General features: G+C 42.3%; 1 protein-coding gene and 1 pseudogene across 1 annotated transcript in view; both read right to left on the bottom strand.

The window, feature by feature from the left end:
* Window positions 1-13267, bottom strand: part of NEMP2 (nuclear envelope integral membrane protein 2) — an 85032-nt gene extending 71765 nt beyond the window's left edge. Inside the window, exon 1 of the mRNA XM_029934235.1 lies at window positions 13102-13267. The gene's annotated coding sequence lies outside the window, so the exon portion shown is untranslated. The remainder of the gene's footprint in view (window positions 1-13101) is intronic.
* LOC115288876 lies at window positions 12237-12346 on the bottom strand (annotated as a pseudogene).
* Window positions 13268-17984: the final 4717 nt, after the last annotated feature.

Raw genomic sequence — 17984 nt, 5'->3', positions numbered from 1 at the left:
ACTTTCACCATACAAGGGGTTTTCTGGGGAAGAAAAGTTCCATACAAACCTCAGCTAATAAAAGTTTTTATCCTACATACTTTTCAATGGAGAATTCTATTTTCAAGTTACTTAATTAAAAAATTTTTAAATTAATGTAAAAAGTTTTAAACACATAGAGTCAATAGTAAAAGGAACCCCAACATATACCCATCATCCTGCTTCAACAGCTTTTAGCAGCTCTTGAATTTAACCTTGGTTTGTTTGTTTTAATTTTTTTAATGTTTATGTACTTTTGAGAGAGAAAGAGACAAAGTAGGAGAAGGGCAGAGAGAGGGGGAGACACAGAATCTGAGGCAGGCTCCAGGCTCTGAGCTGTCAGCACAGAGCCCAACGTGGGGCTCAAACTCATGGACTATGAGATCATGACCTGAGCCAAAGTCGGATGATCAACCAACTGAGCCACCCAGGTGCCCTATTTGTTTTTGTTTTTTTTTTTAACATGCCTTGACTTCTATTGTCCCTTCTACTCCTGAAATTCTCATGTTCTTCTTCTTATGGGGATTTTTATTTTAACCTTCTTATGGGTTGAAAGTTTATGAAATCATAAGCTCCCAACATCTCCACCTGTATTATCCACAGAATGACATAAGCTGTGGACTTTCTAATCACAGGCTGCTTGAGTGCCATCCATACAATTTGTTACTGGATACTTGTCAATCATATTTCTGTGGGCAAAGCCCTGACTTGTCCTTTGTTGATTCAAAGGATGTTTATGTGGCAAAAAGCCTTGAACGCAGAGGGAGCCTCGTTGACAAGTACAGAAAGATTACAAGCTCAGGGTTCATCTGGAAGGCAGCTTTGCATGGGCTGATGTCACCTGGAATATTCCCCTCACCCTGTGGGAATTGGGATTTGAGGAACCTATGCAAAAATGCCAATGCTCTGGCTGTTGCTATTGGTGTAGTTAACTCCTTCATCTCTGACCTAGGAATCTTGGATTTTTCCCTAATATCCATGAAACTATGGCACGTTAACCAACCTAATGGTTTGCAAGTCAGGTAAATGTTAGACCCTTCACAGTTCTTGACAGTTTTGACAATGACGGTGGGGTGCTGCCACTGTCCAGAAGACACGGCCTTCTGGAAGAGAGTGGATGAATGCTTCACAGGCCAATTAACAGGATTTGAGGGAAGTCCATGGGAATCGCTAGTGAATGGACTAAAGTTTATGGCCAACTAGGAAACAGATGTCTGTTTTACTTTGTTGCCTGATAATGACAAGGAATTGAAAGGTGGTTGCAAGCTGAATATCAGGAAGTAGTTTCAGAGACAGTTGCCTGACTAGTACCTTGATTGTTGCTACCTGTCCTCTGAATGGGGGAACTTCCTTACCAACCGAGGGGCTAACCTCCAACCTGCCCCACTGTAACAGCCTGCACTAAGATTTATCCTGGGTCGGTGGAAGGTTCCACCCCCATTCAGACAAGTCACACAGACACATCCACAAAGATCATGAAAGGAAGGAAATTTGCTACCACATTGGGCAAAAACCAGACAGGTCATTAGAGCTTTGACTGGTCACTTGGGGAGGAGAGGGTGGAGTTTGAAAGAGTTATCAAGGAAGAAGGCAACAGCTGTGCTTTCTTACAGCTCCTGCAATCTATAATGCTGACTTTAGATCCATTAGGAGACGACATAAAAGGTCTCAATTTTTTTTGTGGTGAATTCTGGCTACTATAAGGGAACACTGGCCTTTTTTGGGAGATTTTTCTGATACAGAAAAACTCTTGCGGAAAACCATTTACAAGGCACTGACTAGGGTCCAGGCTTTTACTTCTCTGGATTGGGTTTATAATGTTAATACATGAGAAAGAGAAAATGATCTCTCTTTACCCTTTCTGACCTCAACCACAGTAAGGAGAAACCATTCGAGGTGGGGGCTGATGTTTCCCTTCCTATCCCCAAAGAGGATTAAAGGCCATACACACCCATTTCAGTAAGCTGGGGAGTCCTGGAGTGAAACAAAACCTTTCTGGCTCTGTCGGTCCTGCATGTGTGGAAGGAAAAGGCAGGCAGATTCACCTAACAGCGTTTGGGCAGGGTTCATGGTGGGGAGAGGAAGCCAGCCTGACTTCGCAGGTGCTGCCTTTTGAGCCCAGTCAATTTACTGTTGTTGCTGCTTCTACATCTTAATCTCAATGAGAATTGATGTTTATACTCCTCTGTTCCATAAGTACCAGAGAGGATTCTCCTCAGTTGAGAAGAGTTGTATGTGGAGAATGCTAATGGGACACACAAACATTTTTAGCGATGCCTAGAGGATTTAGGTCCCCCCCAGAGGGGCACTAAAAACATACTGAAGGCCTTGCTGTACAAATGGGACTGATCTTGACCTTCAAGTGCCAGTGGAATGATGTGCCATTAGAGTGTAAAATGGCTTCGGCGGCACTCACGATGTCTGGCACAATTGGTGTAATGGGGACAATGACTGCATTCGGTTGCCAGGATGTGTGTATTTAGTGAGCACCTCTACCTCTAATGTCCAAAGCTTTCCTTATGTGATGTCCTATCGCTTGCCAAGTCAGAAGTCTCAGTTCAACCACTGTAACTACAGTATTATCATATATCTATTATGAGAGGTGGCTGATAAACCCTGAAAAAATCCCGGAGCCCGCTGACCAAGTAGTTTCTTGAAGCTATGTGGGTGGAATCACAACATTCAATTTTTCTCTCAGTCAAGGGAAAACTTCCATCTCTTTGACAACCTGCCACCAAAAGGATGCCCACGTTGGATACTTTGAGTACTGGAGACAGCAGGTGCCTCATTTAGGGATTCTATTTGGCTCTTCATATGGGCTCACTTGCAAATCAACATCCTTTGAGTGGGGCCCAAATAACTAGGCTGCATTGGAAGCAGTCCAGGAAGTTAGAACACGCTATCACTTGGGAACCCATAACTTTAAAGACACCTCTGAGCTAGAAGTCTCTATCACTGATGATTTCGTTGATTAGAGCCTGTAGCAAAGGGAGGCGGCCTCACCCAGAGATGCCCCTTGGGGGTATCAGGTTCATTACCTTCATGATACCACTATCAGGAAAACTCCTTTTGACAAATACCCATTAGCTTGCTAAAACTGAATGCCTGACCCACAGAAGCCCTATGACTTTCTGACGTGACATTCCTATTTTTAGGTGAGTCAACTCAGATGCAGGCCCAACAAGCTGCACTTGTCAAGTGAAAATGGTATATTCAAGAACACAGCCAGCTCGGCCTCAGCAGCATCTAGGTTTAACATGTGACAGTGGTACCTATTCCTTTGGGGGAAACTGTTCCCCACTATGCCAACTAAAGCAAAGTTACTGGCCAGACAGGGCCCTTAATTCACAGCAGTTTCCCCAAATTCTTGGGCTTGATTATTCCAGTAGGCTGAAACCTGGTTAATTCACAGAGCTGCTATGGTTGTCCTGGTTCAGTGCCAGTGATGCAAACCCAGAATAAATGAAGTTGCTCTAGTCACTGGGCTGAACTCAAGGATGTTCTCATAGCTCTGGACAATACAGTATCCTTGAAGAATTTTGATTTTTTTTTTCTGACTCTTGGGCTGTTGGCAATGGTTTAGCTATTTGACCTGTCATTTAGAAACTAAAGACTGTCAGGTTACAGACACCCCTCTTTGGGGCTGTAAACTGTGGTAATAAACTGTGGCTGCCGATATAACTGTCTGGATTAAGCCCAGGCTCAGAGTCTGTTCTCTGTTGAGACTGACTAGACTCAGGTAGCTGACTAAGCCTATACTGCCCAGATTTCTACCATCCCTGCCTGGATCCATCCCCATAGGAGACATAGAAACACATCTACCCTCACAGACTGGGCATAAAGTAAAGGCCTCTATGTTTCTGATGCAGAGGGTACAGCTGCGTGCCAGACTTGGAGCTCCTGCCAAAAGCTGACTCATTTGTCTTGTAATGAGGGAGGACACCTCACCTGGGGCATTGACTCCACCCACTCCTGGTAGACTGACTACATTTGGCCTTTCATTCCCTCTCAGGGCCACCTACAGGACCTCACTTCTAGTGGTACTTTTTTAGGTGACGGTGTTTCTGTGCTAGCCTGGTCAACCAATTCTAGCCCCACTACTGTTACCCTTGAAACTAATCCATGTCAAGGTTTTGGCTGTCTGGACTATTTGCAGTCTGACAATGGTGCGCCTTCTATCACAAGCCACTCAACGATGAGCTGATAGTCAAGGCACTTGATGGACCTTCCATGCTCCCTGCATTCCTGCATCTGAAATCTGCAGGATACCATCTTGGCTCCTGAGCACTAGAATGGCCTCCTCAGTAACTGGCTCAATATTACCTCCAACTCTACCTTCCTCATCTCCTCCTGCTCCACACCCATTAGTAGGACAATTGGATCACTGGATGCAACTCTTCCCAGAAGGGGATCATTTCCTCCCAGCTGCTTCTTGGGGAATGATTAGGATGCGGCGGGGGGGGGGGGGGGGGACGTTTAGTAGTCCCAACTAGAAGAGTCAAGACTCTACTCTTGCCATTCCCAGTGAAGATACTTTCATTCTTCTACTAATGGCAACCTCAGGCTAGCCTGGTTGGTTCACCTACTCTTGCTGTAAATAGTAAACTATCTTTTGTCTGACTTCTTATTTTCTTATTTCTTCTGCTAGAATAAACAAAATTATAATAGGCTAACTTATTAGCTTGCAAGTAGGGTGCAATATCAGACTTTTCATAGTCCTTGACACTATCTCACACTGAACAGCAGTCTGGATTGTAAAACAACACTCAGCATACAGCTCTAAAGAAATGATGCTTTTTACCTTTCTGCCTAGTGTTGTCACACTGATAGCAATAACTCTGTTACATGCTCTCAAGGACTCAGCAAGATTATGCTAAGAGCGTTCTGACAAAAAATGGAAGTGAGTAGGATTCAGGCATTATTTGTTTCCTTTATATTACAACACAGAACAAGAACCTGTATATTTTCTTTGCCAGTTGCCATTATACTTATATGGTCCAGGGTGTGATTATCTATATGACAGTGTGCTTCTTAATGACCTCTCCTCTGTGGTGACAATGTGCACAACAGACTCTCATTACAGTAAAGATTGTATGCAGCTCAAATCAGAGTTGCCTAGTTGAAACTTTAATATCGTTGCTGATAGCCATGGATATGTTTAAAGAGCTTGTTGTGAAAGCTCCTCGTATGTTTACTTGTATGATTCAGCCTCCATGCTGTGAGATTACAGTTCAGGGGGTTCCCAATACAGTAGGGATAAGGCTAGCTCACACCGCGAAAGCATGCGTGTGCACGCGCGTGCGTGTCCACATACGCTGCCCTTCAGAACATGTTAATCCCTCAAACCCAGGGAAAGTGAAAGAGCTGTTTTCTCACTTGCTAAAAAAGGCTTCTGCAGTTATCATAGAGCACAACCTCAGAAAGTCTTTGTTTATATTAGTCAGCGTGTGACAGTTCCAATCCAGTGCTTTCCACGTTGTCACATGTGTGTGTGATAACTGATGTTTACAGAAACTTCATGAGGCTTGGGGGCCTGGAGACTGAAGATGGCTCAAAGATGGCCCTGGAAATGATCATGGGCACCTGCACTAGGGTACATCACTGCTGTCGGGGAATTCGTGGATGATCCAATAAACAGTTATTGAATGTTTGAATTCTTGGGCCCTGCTATCTGCAGGTATTGCAGGAGACACTAAGAAAACACAGGTGCTAAAACATTTGCCCATGAAAGGCTGTCAGTCCAGTGGAGGCACCATGAAAAGGCCGGTAAGCCAGTAACTACTCTTACATGTGAATGTGCATACAAGATATTAAATAGGAATACAGAGGTGAAAAGGATTAATTCTGCCTGGGATTAAAAGGGAAAATTGAAAGCAGGAAGTGGTTTTGAGGTCTAGTACTATGTTTGGAAGCGTTGCATATAACCTTGTACTCTGTGCACCATGAGGCTCAGACCTCCTCAGAGGTGCGGGCAGGGATGTGAGCCCGGGAGTCACACAGCCCAGGTAGGTGCCTGTCAGATCTGGTATCTATGTTATTTATTTAAAATAGGAATGATGGTATCACCAAACTGAATTATGAGGATCAGAGGAAATAACCAATCTGGGAACACTTAGTTGGTTAAGCATCTAACTCTTGATCTCAGCTCAGGTCTTGATCTCAGGGTTGTGAGTTCAAGCCCTGCATTGGGCTCCACGCTGGGCATGAGGCTTACTTTACAAAGAGGCGGGGGTGGGGGGGTGTCTGAGTGGCTGAGCTGGCTAAGTGTCCATCCGACTTGAGCTCAGGTCATGATCTCGGCAGTCTGTGGGTTTGGGTTTGAGCCCTGCGTTGGGCTCTGTGCTGACAGCTCAGAGCCTGGAGTCTGCTTTGGATTCTGTCTCCCTCTCTCTGCCCCTTCCCTGATTACACTCTATTTCTCTCTCTCTCTCTCTCTCTCTCTCTTCCTGTCTCTCTCACAAAAATAAATATTTTTTAAAGAAAGGAAATGTGCAATCTTACGTGTACACATAGTAAGTGCTCCATACATGTTAGTCCCCTTCCCTCTTACCATTCACCCCGAGCCCTGTATTAAGTCATGTAGAAAAGCCAAATTACCAGTTTCCTGGGAGTCGTCATATTTGGTCATTCTTTCAGGGATTTGCGGCTGTGTCCAGAGTATTTTGTAGTTTGAAAAACCAAATAATTGAGTGAGTATAAGAAGAGGGGAAACAACAACAAAAACAACACTTTTTGCTGGTTATTTTTACATAATTCTCTTTTTTAATCCTTAAAAAACTTTGTAAGGAAAGTCATGTTTTCCTCATATTGGAGAAAATTTTCTTACCTACTATAATATTTAGTCTTGCTTAATTTGTTTTATTTTGTGTGTGTATGACCCTTCATAACCTTGAGATAGGCTTTTTGTTTTTAATTAGTAAGGGTCCCAAATTCAGGCACACTGCAAACAGATGAGAATTGGCTACTGCTACCCAGTACCGAATAAGGCCTGTGTATATATGTGCTCAATTAACCAAGAGGTTGGTATATTTTCCATATACATATAGTATACACGTACTTCTTCATTAAGGGTAAGTGTAAAGTTTCTTTGTTTTTTTTAAGTCTATTTATTTATTTTGAGAGTGGGGTGGGGCAGAGTGAGAGAGAGAGAGAGAGAGAGAGAGAGAATCCCAAGCTGGCTCTACACTGTCAACATGGAGTCTGGAGTGGGGCTTGAACTCATGAACCATGACCAGGTCCAAAATCAAGAGTCAGATGCCTAACTGACTGAGCCACCCAGGTGCCCTAAAGTTTCTTTAAAATAATGGGTAAAGAAAACAAATTTATATCATGTTTTTGTTTCTTTTTTTTACCAGCATATCACTACCTTAAAGTTATACAGAGTTCATGATTGGAATGTTCCTTTATCTCTCACCTTGAACCTTAGCTGGAAGTCAGAGCTCTCCCAAGGGGTTGGGTATGGCTGTAGGGCTTTGGTGTAGATTTACAATATCAAAATAATTTTTTCTCCCAGTCAGCGATGCTTTCTTCCTATATCAGACAAGAGGGCACTGAAAGAAGACATTAGCTACCTTTTTAAAACCTCTGATCAACCCCAAGACATCTGCCTTGCCCTGGCTTCCCTGCTACCAATGCTTCTTTTGGCTTCCCCGAAGCTCCTCATATTACTTAGGGTATGAAATAAGTAGTTCTAACCAAAAGACTCTAAAACACAGCATAGTTCTAAAAAGAAAGTTTGTTTTTCTCATGTGATATAGACTAAAGGAGAGCACTGAGGCCAGCCAGAGGGCTGTTCCATGAGGTCATTCAAGGAAGTCTGTCTCTCCATCTTGTTGCTCTACCAAGCCCTGGGGTTACATTCTCATGCCCTGGGCGTAAAGCTGGTTGATCCATGTCTGAGTTTCAGCTGGAGGGAAGAGTAAAGAAAGTCTTACCAAGTGGCTGTGTCCTTAAGGAGATAATTTAGATAGTGCATACATTAGTTCATTTCCCAATGGCCTGAATTGAGTCACAAACTCACTTCTAATAGCAAGGAAAGCTGAGAAATGTAGTTTATAATCTAATGGCCATAGGTCTCGCTAGATATCAAGAGGCTCTCTTACAAAAACAGAGGAAGAAGGGGACTGAAAGACAACAATCTCACGCATACTCCATAAGACAAAAGTTGGAAGAGATGAGTAGCTATGTAACAGAAAAGCAGAGCCTCCCCGTGTCCACACCTTTTTTGGGGGTCCCCAATCAGGAAGCATTCTTCCAATTTAAAGTGTTTAGGACCTCACCGCCCGACCCCCCCTCCCCCCATCACTCTGTGGCAGCTCCAAGCCGCATCCTCCACAGATAGCACCCTGACCGGCCTCCCTGTCTCTACCCTTGCTTCCTGCAAATCCACCGTTAGGTCAGCAGAATCTCTAACAACTGCAAACTAGACAACATCACTTCTCTTCTTAGAACTCACCACAAACCTCTTCTCGCAATGACCATCGAATCTGAAGTCTGTACAGCGGCCTGGAAGACTGCCCCCTGGCTTCTGCTTACTCCTTTTCCTTCTCTGCACTCTGCCATGGTCCTTTTGTTGTTCCTCCTTGAAAAACTACACTTGTCCTCATCTTGGTTCTTTCCCTTTGCTATTCCTTCTGCTCCAGAGACCGTATCTTCACAAAGTTGTCTCCTTCTAACATTCAGGCTTCAACCCCCAATGTGACCACCTTAGTGAGGTCTTCCACAAACATTCCAGCAAAAGCTCCCCCACCTCTCCATCAATATCGGTGACATTATCCAAAATATTTCCTTCACAACATGCATCACAACCACTATTGTTTATTATTGACTTACATGCTCAGAGTATATCAGCTCCTGGAGATAGGACACCGTCTGCTCACACTGGGGACAGCTCCTAGCGTGCACTGTAGCACTATGAACATCTAGCGGGCGGTCTGTATTATCTGTTGGCTGACAGTCTTGATCTTCGTAAAACAGTAAAACTATTTATCTAATAGCTCTTAGCATAGGTCCTTGACCAGAGTAGGTATTCAGTAACTTTTTATTAAATGAATAGAACTAGCTACAAAGCCAGTGCTTCAGAGAGACAAGGAGTGCCATGTGAAAGGCTTCACATAAATATTGTTTTTAGTTAATACTTTTCTAAACATAATAGAATTCAATAAGCATTGCAAAATATATAGGAGGGTATAAAGGAAAGCCTAACCACTGAAAGAAAGTCATTGTTAACATTTTGGTAAATACTTACATAGACTTTCTTCCTAAATGCTTACACTCATACAATTTTAAAAATTGGTATTCTACCATATATAGGCATACCTTGTTTTTTGCTTTATTGCACTTCTCAGATACTACATTTTTGTGTTTTTTTTAAATTAACGTTTATTCATTTTTGAGAGAGAGACACACACACAGAGCAAGTGGGGGAGCAGAGAGACAGGGAGACACAGAATCCGAGGCAGGATCCAGGCTCCTAGCTGTCCGCACAGAGCCTGATGTGGGGCTGGAACTCACAAGCTGTGAGATCATGACCTGAGCTGAAGTCAGATGTCTAACCAACTCAGCCTCCCACGCGCCCCTCCTCAGATGTTACATTTTTCACAAAATTGAAGGTTTGCAGCAACCCTGCACTGGGCAAGTCTATTGGCACCATTTTTCCAAGAGCATTTATTCACTTCGTGTCCGTGTCACATCTTGGTAACTCTTTCAGCATTTTACACTTTTTCATTAAATATAACAAATATGGTGATCTGTGATTAGTGATCTTTGATGTTACTATTATAATTGTTCTCGGGCACCACAAACCATGCCCATACAATGATGAACTTAGTGGATGAATGCTGCGTGTATTCTGACTATTCCACTGCCCAGCTATTCCCCTGTCTCTCTTCCTCTCCTCACCAACACCCACAACAGTATTGAAATTACACCAGTGAATAACCCTGTAATGGCCTCTAAATGTTTAATTGGAAAGAAGAGTTGCAGTGTCTCACTTGAAATCAAAATCTAGAAACGATGAACCTCAGTGAGGAAGTCACATCAAAAACTGAGACAGGCTGAGAGCCAGGCCTCTTACGTCAGTTCCCCAAGTTATAAATGCAAAGGAAAAGACCTTGAAGGAAATTAAAGTGCTGCTCCAGTGAACACACAGATGATAAGAGAGTGAACCAGCTTTATCATTCGTATGGAGAACGTTTCAGTGGTCTAGACAGAAAGATCAAACCAGCCACAACATTCCCGTAAGCCAAACCTAATCCAGAGCAAGGCCTTAACTTTCTTCAGTTCTGTGAAGGCTGAGAGAGATGAGGGGGATACAGAAAAAAGTCTGAAGCTAGCAGAGACAGGTTCATGTGGTTTAAGGAAAGAAGCCGTCTCCGTAACATAAAAGTGCAAGGTGAAGCAGTAAGTGCTAGTTGTAGAAGCTGCAGCAAGTTATCCAGAAGATCGAGCTAAGATAATTGCTGAAGGTAGTCACACCAAGTGATAGATTTTCTGTGTAAATGAAGCAGCCTTATCCTGGAAGATGGCATCTAGCACTTTAATGACTAGAGAGAAGCTAATGGTGGCATCAAAGCTTCAAAGCACAGGTTGACTCTGTTGGTAGGGGCTAATGCAGCTGGTGACTTTAAGTTGAAGCCAATGCTCATTGACTATTCTAAAAATCCTAGGACTCTTAAAAATCATCCTAAATCTACTTCTATACTCAATAAATGGAACAACAGAGCCTGGACAGCACATCTGTTTACAACATAATATACTGAATACTTTAAGCCTACTGTTGAGACCAACAGCTCAGAAAAAAGGATTCTTTTCCAAATAATTCTGCTCGTTGACTAGCACCTCCTCACCCAAGAGCCCTGCTGGAGATGCACAGTGAGATGAATGTTTTCATGCCCATTAACACAACATCCATTCTGTAGCCCATGGATCAAGGACTAATTTAGACTTCCAAGTCTTATTACTGAAGAAATACATTTCATAAGGTTATAGGTGCCTTAGAAAGTAACTCCTCTGATGGATCTGGGCAGAGTAAATTGAAAACTTTCTGGAAAGGACTCACCAGGAGTTTGGGAGAGGTTGATTCCAATTCACATGGATGATCTTGAGGCAGTCAAGACTTCAGTTGAGGAAGTAACTGCAGATGTGGTGGAAATACCAAGAGAACTAGAATTAGAAGTGGAGCCTGAAGATGTTACTGAATTGCTGGCAATCTCACGATGAAACTTTAATGGATGAGGAATTGCTTCTTAGGGGTGAGTGAAGAAACTAGTTTCTTGAGATGAAAGAGATTCCTGATGAAGATGCCATAAAGATAGTTGAAATGGCAATAAAAGATTTAGAATACTCCATAAACTTACTTGATAAAGCAGCAGTAGGATTTAAGAGGAATAACTCCAATTTGGAAGGAAGCTCTATTGTAAATGCTATGGCATCACATGCTACAGAGAAATTGTTCATGAAAGGAAGCGTCAGTCAATGCAACAAACTTCACTGTGTCTTATTTTTAAAAATTTCCACAGTTACCCCAACCTTCAGCAAGCACTATCTTGATCAGTCAGCAGCCATCAACATCCAGGCAAGAACTTCCAACAGCAAAAAAATAAAAATAAATAAAATAAATAAAAAATTAGGACTCACTGAAGGCACAGATGATGGGATGGTTAGCATTTTCTAGCAATAAAGTATTTTTAAATTATATAACTGTTTTTAAAGACATACTGCTACTGCACACTTAAGAGACGACAGTATAGTGTAAACACAACTTGTATATATGCTGGGAAACCAAAAAAATTCATTTGACTTGCTTTATTGCAATATTTGCTTTATTGAAGTGATGTGGAACCAAACTCACGTGTATGCCTAGATGCAGTTTAGTTATTTTGTTTTTAGCTATGAGATGTATTTATTTTATTTTTATTTTTTTATTTGAGCATAATTAACATACAGTATTATATTAGTGTCAGGTACACAATGTAATGTTTCAACAAGTCTACACACTTCTCATCATGTGCTCATCAAGGTAAGTGTACTCTTAATACCCTTTATCTATTTCACCCATCACCCTACTCACCTCCCCTCTGGCAACCACCAATTTGTTCTTTGCATTTAATAATCTAGGTTGTTTTGTTTTGTTTGGTCTCTGCCTATGTGCAGTTTAAGTAGAAAACTTGCCAAGTATACTCACAAAGAATGCTTAATTAATTGATTGATTAATTTTATGTCAGATGGGTAATGTACTAAGGTGGTAACAAAATTTGAGAGAGATCTATGTCACACAAGAGTGTGAAGACCGAACCAAAGTTCCAAAATAATGCTTATTTTAAAGTATGAGGGTGAACATTAAGATAAATTAGATTGTGTGCTCTAGATCTACATTTCAGATGGTGATTAGAGAAAGCACAGAATAAGTTTTGCACGACACACCTATTAGCTGGCAGACCCATGCTCCATGCTAGGGGCTCTATGCAGAGCACTGGAAAAAAGAATTCTCTAGAAAAGTTTGTCAAGCTTGAGATGCTGCTTATTTTTATTTAGATCTAACTGTTCCTTTCCACAGAAGAGCATTGGTTGCTGTGCTTTCACCTTTCCTAGCAAAAGATGGTAAAATATCAACGGAAGAAAACTATTAAGATTTATTTTTACCTTTACCACAAACAAGTATGTAACGCAAACTCCCACAATGGAACTGTACAGTTATGGCTATGTTATCAAAATATCAGGGATGCTGTCTTTCTGGGAGCTGAGGGAAAACAACTAGATTTGGAAATCTGGTATAAAAATGTATATGAATATACAAATGACATTTATAGAACCAGATATACCCATCCACCCATAAGTATATATAGTTGGCATCAAGTCACTAAGCATAAAGATGCTGTGGGTGTTTACAACTTTTTTTAAAGGCATTATTTGCATTAAAAATGTTTTCTAATTTCCGAAATAGTCTGTGTGGAGTTGAAAAATTTGGGTGAAAAGATAAGAGTGGGGTAAGAAAAGTACTGGGAAAAAAATTGGACACATATACCTATAAATACCACATTCATTTGTGTTTTCAGCCTTTTACATACATAGAAGAAAGTGTACCTTGTGTTTCCAATTCTGACTCTGCCCAGGAACTGGTATGAGTTTGGCCAAGTCACCTCCCCTCCATAAGTCTTTGTTTCTTCATCACCAAAATAAAACAAGAGAGGAAAGAAAAGCAAGACATTGGCACTACTACATCATGTACTCCCCTAAGCGGTATAGACTGTTCCCCCCAGCCTAGCATTCTATGATCGTTACTGTGAATACATTGTGTTCTTTAGCACAGATCGATTATATGGGTTATTGCTCATCTTTTTCTTTAGTCTTTTGGTTTGTTTGAAGGATGTTGGTAGGGTGGTTTTGCTAAACGGTACTTCACCTGCTTGAAATCGCTTGTGTGGTGTCTACCAACGTGACTGACATTTCTAGTTATCTCTCCATCGTGTCTGCAAGCCTCTGAGGCTGGTTGAAGTTTGACTTAGGCCAAAACCCACCCCATGGGGGTTTACTGTGGATGGTCACTCTTCATAAAAGGGGGTGGCGGTGGCTTGCCTCAAGAAGACTGTACTGAAGAATACAGGCACTCAGAGCTCTGGCCGGAGAGACAGGCGGCTGGATGAGGAAACGGCAGTGTGCGGTGTGGTTTTCAAGAGAGAAGTACTTACCATAAGCGATCAGTGGTTTGTGAAAACAAAATTATGCTGAAGTCCTCTAATCTTGTGGATACTAAAGACTTCATCACCATTCCCGGAACAACTCTTGAGAAAGGAAACATACTACCTGAAAATTTCTTGCCGTCTTGAACAAGGGCTTGGAGGGTGAGAAGGAAAAATGGAATCCAGGCCAAAGGAGTAACATAAAGAAAGCTCATGTGTCAGTCACTGCTCAAAAAGACAGTTAAAACTTTCACGACAGAAGGGAAACCCTCCTAGAGGTGCCCCCATACAGTGGTGGAGAATCCCAGGCTAAGGTTCAGCCACAGTTCTAAAGCCTTAGAGTAAAATCAACAATCCCTCTAATTGTTTATCACAATGCTTTCTTTAGACATTTTACTTGAGGAGTTGGGGTGGAGCAAAGAATAAGAAAATCCTTTCTGAGCTTGCCTCACATCTAGTTTGAAAGTAGAATTTCTTTACTAGAACTGCTGATCTGTAAGGCCACCCGTTTATGTGGGTTTCAAAGGGCTCTTAGAGTTCAAGTATGGATGTGTTCTGTTTGTGTGCCAGTACTGTGCGCGCGCACGCACACACACACATACACCCGCCCCGTTTACATCTCCAGGCCAGTATTTCTCAATCTCTGAACTACTGATATTTTGGGTCAGTTAATTCTTCCTTTCTTCCTTCCTTCCTTCCTTTCTTTCTTCCTTTCTTTCTGTCTTTTTTAATGTTTGTTTATTTTTGAGAGACAGAGTGGTTGAGGGGGAGGGGCAGAAAGAGACGGAGACAGAGGCTCTGCGCTGAAAAGAGACAGCCCAATGCAGGGCTCGAACTCAGGAACCATGAGATCATGACATAAGCGGAAGTCGGAAGCTTAACCAATTGAGCCACCCAGGCGCCCCTGGTCTGTTGTTTATTCTGGGGTTGTCCTGTGTATTGTCGGATGCTTGTAAGCATCTCTGGGTTCACCTACCACAAGCCAGTACCATCCTTCCTCTCTCTTTACCTACACCCCCATCTCCCCTGACATCCAAAAATATTTCCAAACATTGCCAAATGTCTCCTGGGGATGAAAATCTCCCTTGGTTGAAAACTTTAGTCTGAGGCTGAGATGATCTTTAGAGAGGGCCAAGAGAAGACAGAGAGTGAGGAACATGAGGCTTTCGAGGGTTCAGATACTTATATCAGGGTTATTCTATTTATGGAAATTATTCAAAAATGCTCCTAAGTGTTTTTAGGAAGCTGATGTCATTCCGGACAAGCCAATTATTACAAATGTTATTTTAAACTGTAAGTTATAACCACTTTTCTACAGCATGTCTTGATGGATTCAAGCATTTGCCTTGAAGAGTGCTGTCAATTCACGTGTTTTCATAACCTGCGGCACCACTGGCCTTCCCCTTGTGATAGCATCAAGTGGTGTTCTGCTTCTTTCCCCCAAAACTTTGCAAACTACTTTGATACACTGCTGAAGATACATTTTAGCAGACTAATTTCTTTTTTTCCCCTGCACTTCTCAAAGAACCCACTTTGTCTACTTGCTAGGAGAGCAATGATTTTCAACCTGAATGTAATCGAGGCGTAGTTCCCTAGACCCGCTCTGACATTGTGCCACACAGGCTTAAAATGTCTTGCAACTAGCAAACTTGTAGTCTGATACAACACTGACCTTACCAAGTAACCTTATGACCGGACCTCATATCTTAAGTAAATAAATGTAACTAGGAATTAATATACCTTAATCCGAAGCTTAAGGATATACTCTTATTCAGTGTTTACATCTTATCTTGACTTTTATTTTACTTCCCAAGAAGCAGAAAACAGTACAAATGATGCAGGGTTTTGTGTGTGTGCATGTGTTTGTTTCTTGGTGGCAGCACTCCAGGACTTTTGTTCCAGAATTTGTTTCAACATCATTTATTGAACGCTGACTTCGAGTGAGGATTTATGCCAGTTTTTAGCAGATTTTGTTTTTGCAGTATAATCAGATATATTTCTTTTAAAATTGTGCTGTGATGAATCTTTTCTCTATTATTTTGATATTAGTGAAGATTAATACCACAAAAGTTAATGTTTTCTCCATCTGTAAATCCACGACTAAAAAAGACCAGAAGACAGGGAAAATACAAAAGGGAGACTGGGTTTTTAAAAAGCCAGACATATAATATTATAAGATTAAAATAGTTGGCAAGAATTCTGTTTCTTATCACTTCACTATTTGGCATCAAGTGGACAAAAAACCAGCCACTCTCAGGCTAACTTTTTATTTTCTTCTGGATAGATGGCAGGCCCAGAATATCACAGGTTAAACTCTTGAAATGTCTGTAATTTCAGATGAGTTCTGGGAAAAATACACACTTTCTGACCTATAAATTGTCCACCATGTTTTTCCATACTTACTACTGACTTATTATAATATGCTAAATATCAGTGAATCCTAACAGCGTGAATATTACTAGTGCACTGAAGGATTTTAACTTGAATTCTTACTTGCTTTTAGATTCTGCATCTTCTGTGTTAGGTGCCTGGTCTCTAATTTGGTGTTGATGTACTTGGCTGTGTGGGAGTTATGTAAAATTATCCAACTGATAGAAGCCAGGTGTTCACAGCTCTTTATGCATCAGGGACTACACTGGAAGCGTTCCAAGAGTAGGTGTCTGTGACCTATATAGCAAGTATGACAGAGATGGCACATGGGCCTATTTGCAGTGTCCCTTAGGCAAGCTGTCCCTCACACTCACTGACCTCCTCCAAGGCCCCCTGCTGCCCCAATCCCAGACCCATTCCCCAATCACCTGGGAGAAATGTCTTTGGCAACAGTCAGATCCATGGTGCCTTCCTGACCAACACGGAGCGTTTGCAGCAGCACAGCCCCCACCCCCACCCCGTGAGCATCATCTTCACAGCTCTACATCCTACACTCCTAGCTGGTCGGAATAGGACAAAGCACCTAGAACCTTAAAGGATTACTTTTCAGAGGTTTTAACCTCAGCTCTAGATAGCACAGGAAAGAATACATTTGCTGTCCTTAACAAACACTGTTGTTTTAACATTTATTCATTTGTGAGGGAGAGGGAGTGGGGGAGGGGAAGAGAGAGAGGGAGACACCGAATCCAAGCAGGCTCCAGGCTCTGAGCTGTCAGCACAGAACCTGACTCGGGGCTCAAATTCCTGAGCTGGGAGATCATGACCTGAGCAGAAGTTGGAAGCCTAACTGACTGAGCCACCCAGGCGCCCCAAAAGCTGTTATTTAAAAAACCCCTTTTCTTATTCTTCTGCTCATTCTTTTCTTTTTATGCTGTTTCTAAGTCTTGTTTCTTGGTTTTCTTTTCAAAGAGGGCAAAGAAGTAGGTTAAAAAGCAACCAGAAGATGCTGGAGAAAAGAAAGAGACTTGCTAGTGGAGGGTGCACGGGGAGGGTTATCGGCATTCATTTTAGAGCGAGGCTGGCGCCCCTGGAATAGAAAGTACTTGCTTAGTGCAGGAATGGATGGCAGCAGTCACGGACCCAAGCGGTGAGGACGCTGGCCCCGTGGCCCTAGCTCTGCAAGGCTGCCAGCATTCCTGCTCTCCCGCCACGAACACACATAATTCCAGGGTGCAAGTATGCCTTAGGCAGTGTATTAGTCAAGGTTCTCCAGGGAAACAGAAACGATAGGAGAGACAGAAGGAAGGACAGAAGGTAGGGGAGAGAAGGGGGAAGGGGAGGAAAAAAACACAACAGATAAAGAGTGAAAGAGAGACAAGAAAGAAATAGATTTATTTATTTTCAGGAATTTGCTCACATAATTGTGGGGCAATTTGCAGGGCAGACTGGCAGGCTAGAAATTAGGTGCGACATTGATGTTGCAGTCTTGAGTGTGAATTCTGCAGGGCAGCAGGCCTGGAAACTCAGGCAGTGTCTCTATATAGCAGTCTTGAAAAGAATTCCTTCTTGGGAAATCTGTCTTTGCTCTTCAGGTCTTCAAACAATTGATTGCATGAGGCCACCCACATTATGAAGGGTAACTACTTTACCTAGACTCTGATTTAAATGTTAATCACATTAAAAAAAAAAAAAACCTTTAAATAAACATCTAGATTAGTGTTTGACCAAAAGACTGGGCACCAAAGCCAAGGCAAACTGACACATAAAGTTAACCACCACAAGCAGCCTGGAATCCAGGAAGTGCCCCAAATCATCAGAAATCCACCCGGCCCCAGCTTCCTTGGTGAAGGATCTTCACTGACCCATCCTCCAGCCAGGCCCCTGAACAAACGAACTGCCAAGGGAACGCAATCCCCC

The sequence above is a fragment of the Suricata suricatta genome, chromosome 3 (assembly GCF_006229205.1).
Source record: "Suricata suricatta isolate VVHF042 chromosome 3, meerkat_22Aug2017_6uvM2_HiC, whole genome shotgun sequence".
Lineage (NCBI taxonomy): Eukaryota > Metazoa > Chordata > Mammalia > Carnivora > Herpestidae > Suricata > Suricata suricatta.
The sequence above is the reverse complement of the archived record's forward strand: the minus strand, read 5'-3'. Positions and strand labels throughout refer to the sequence as shown.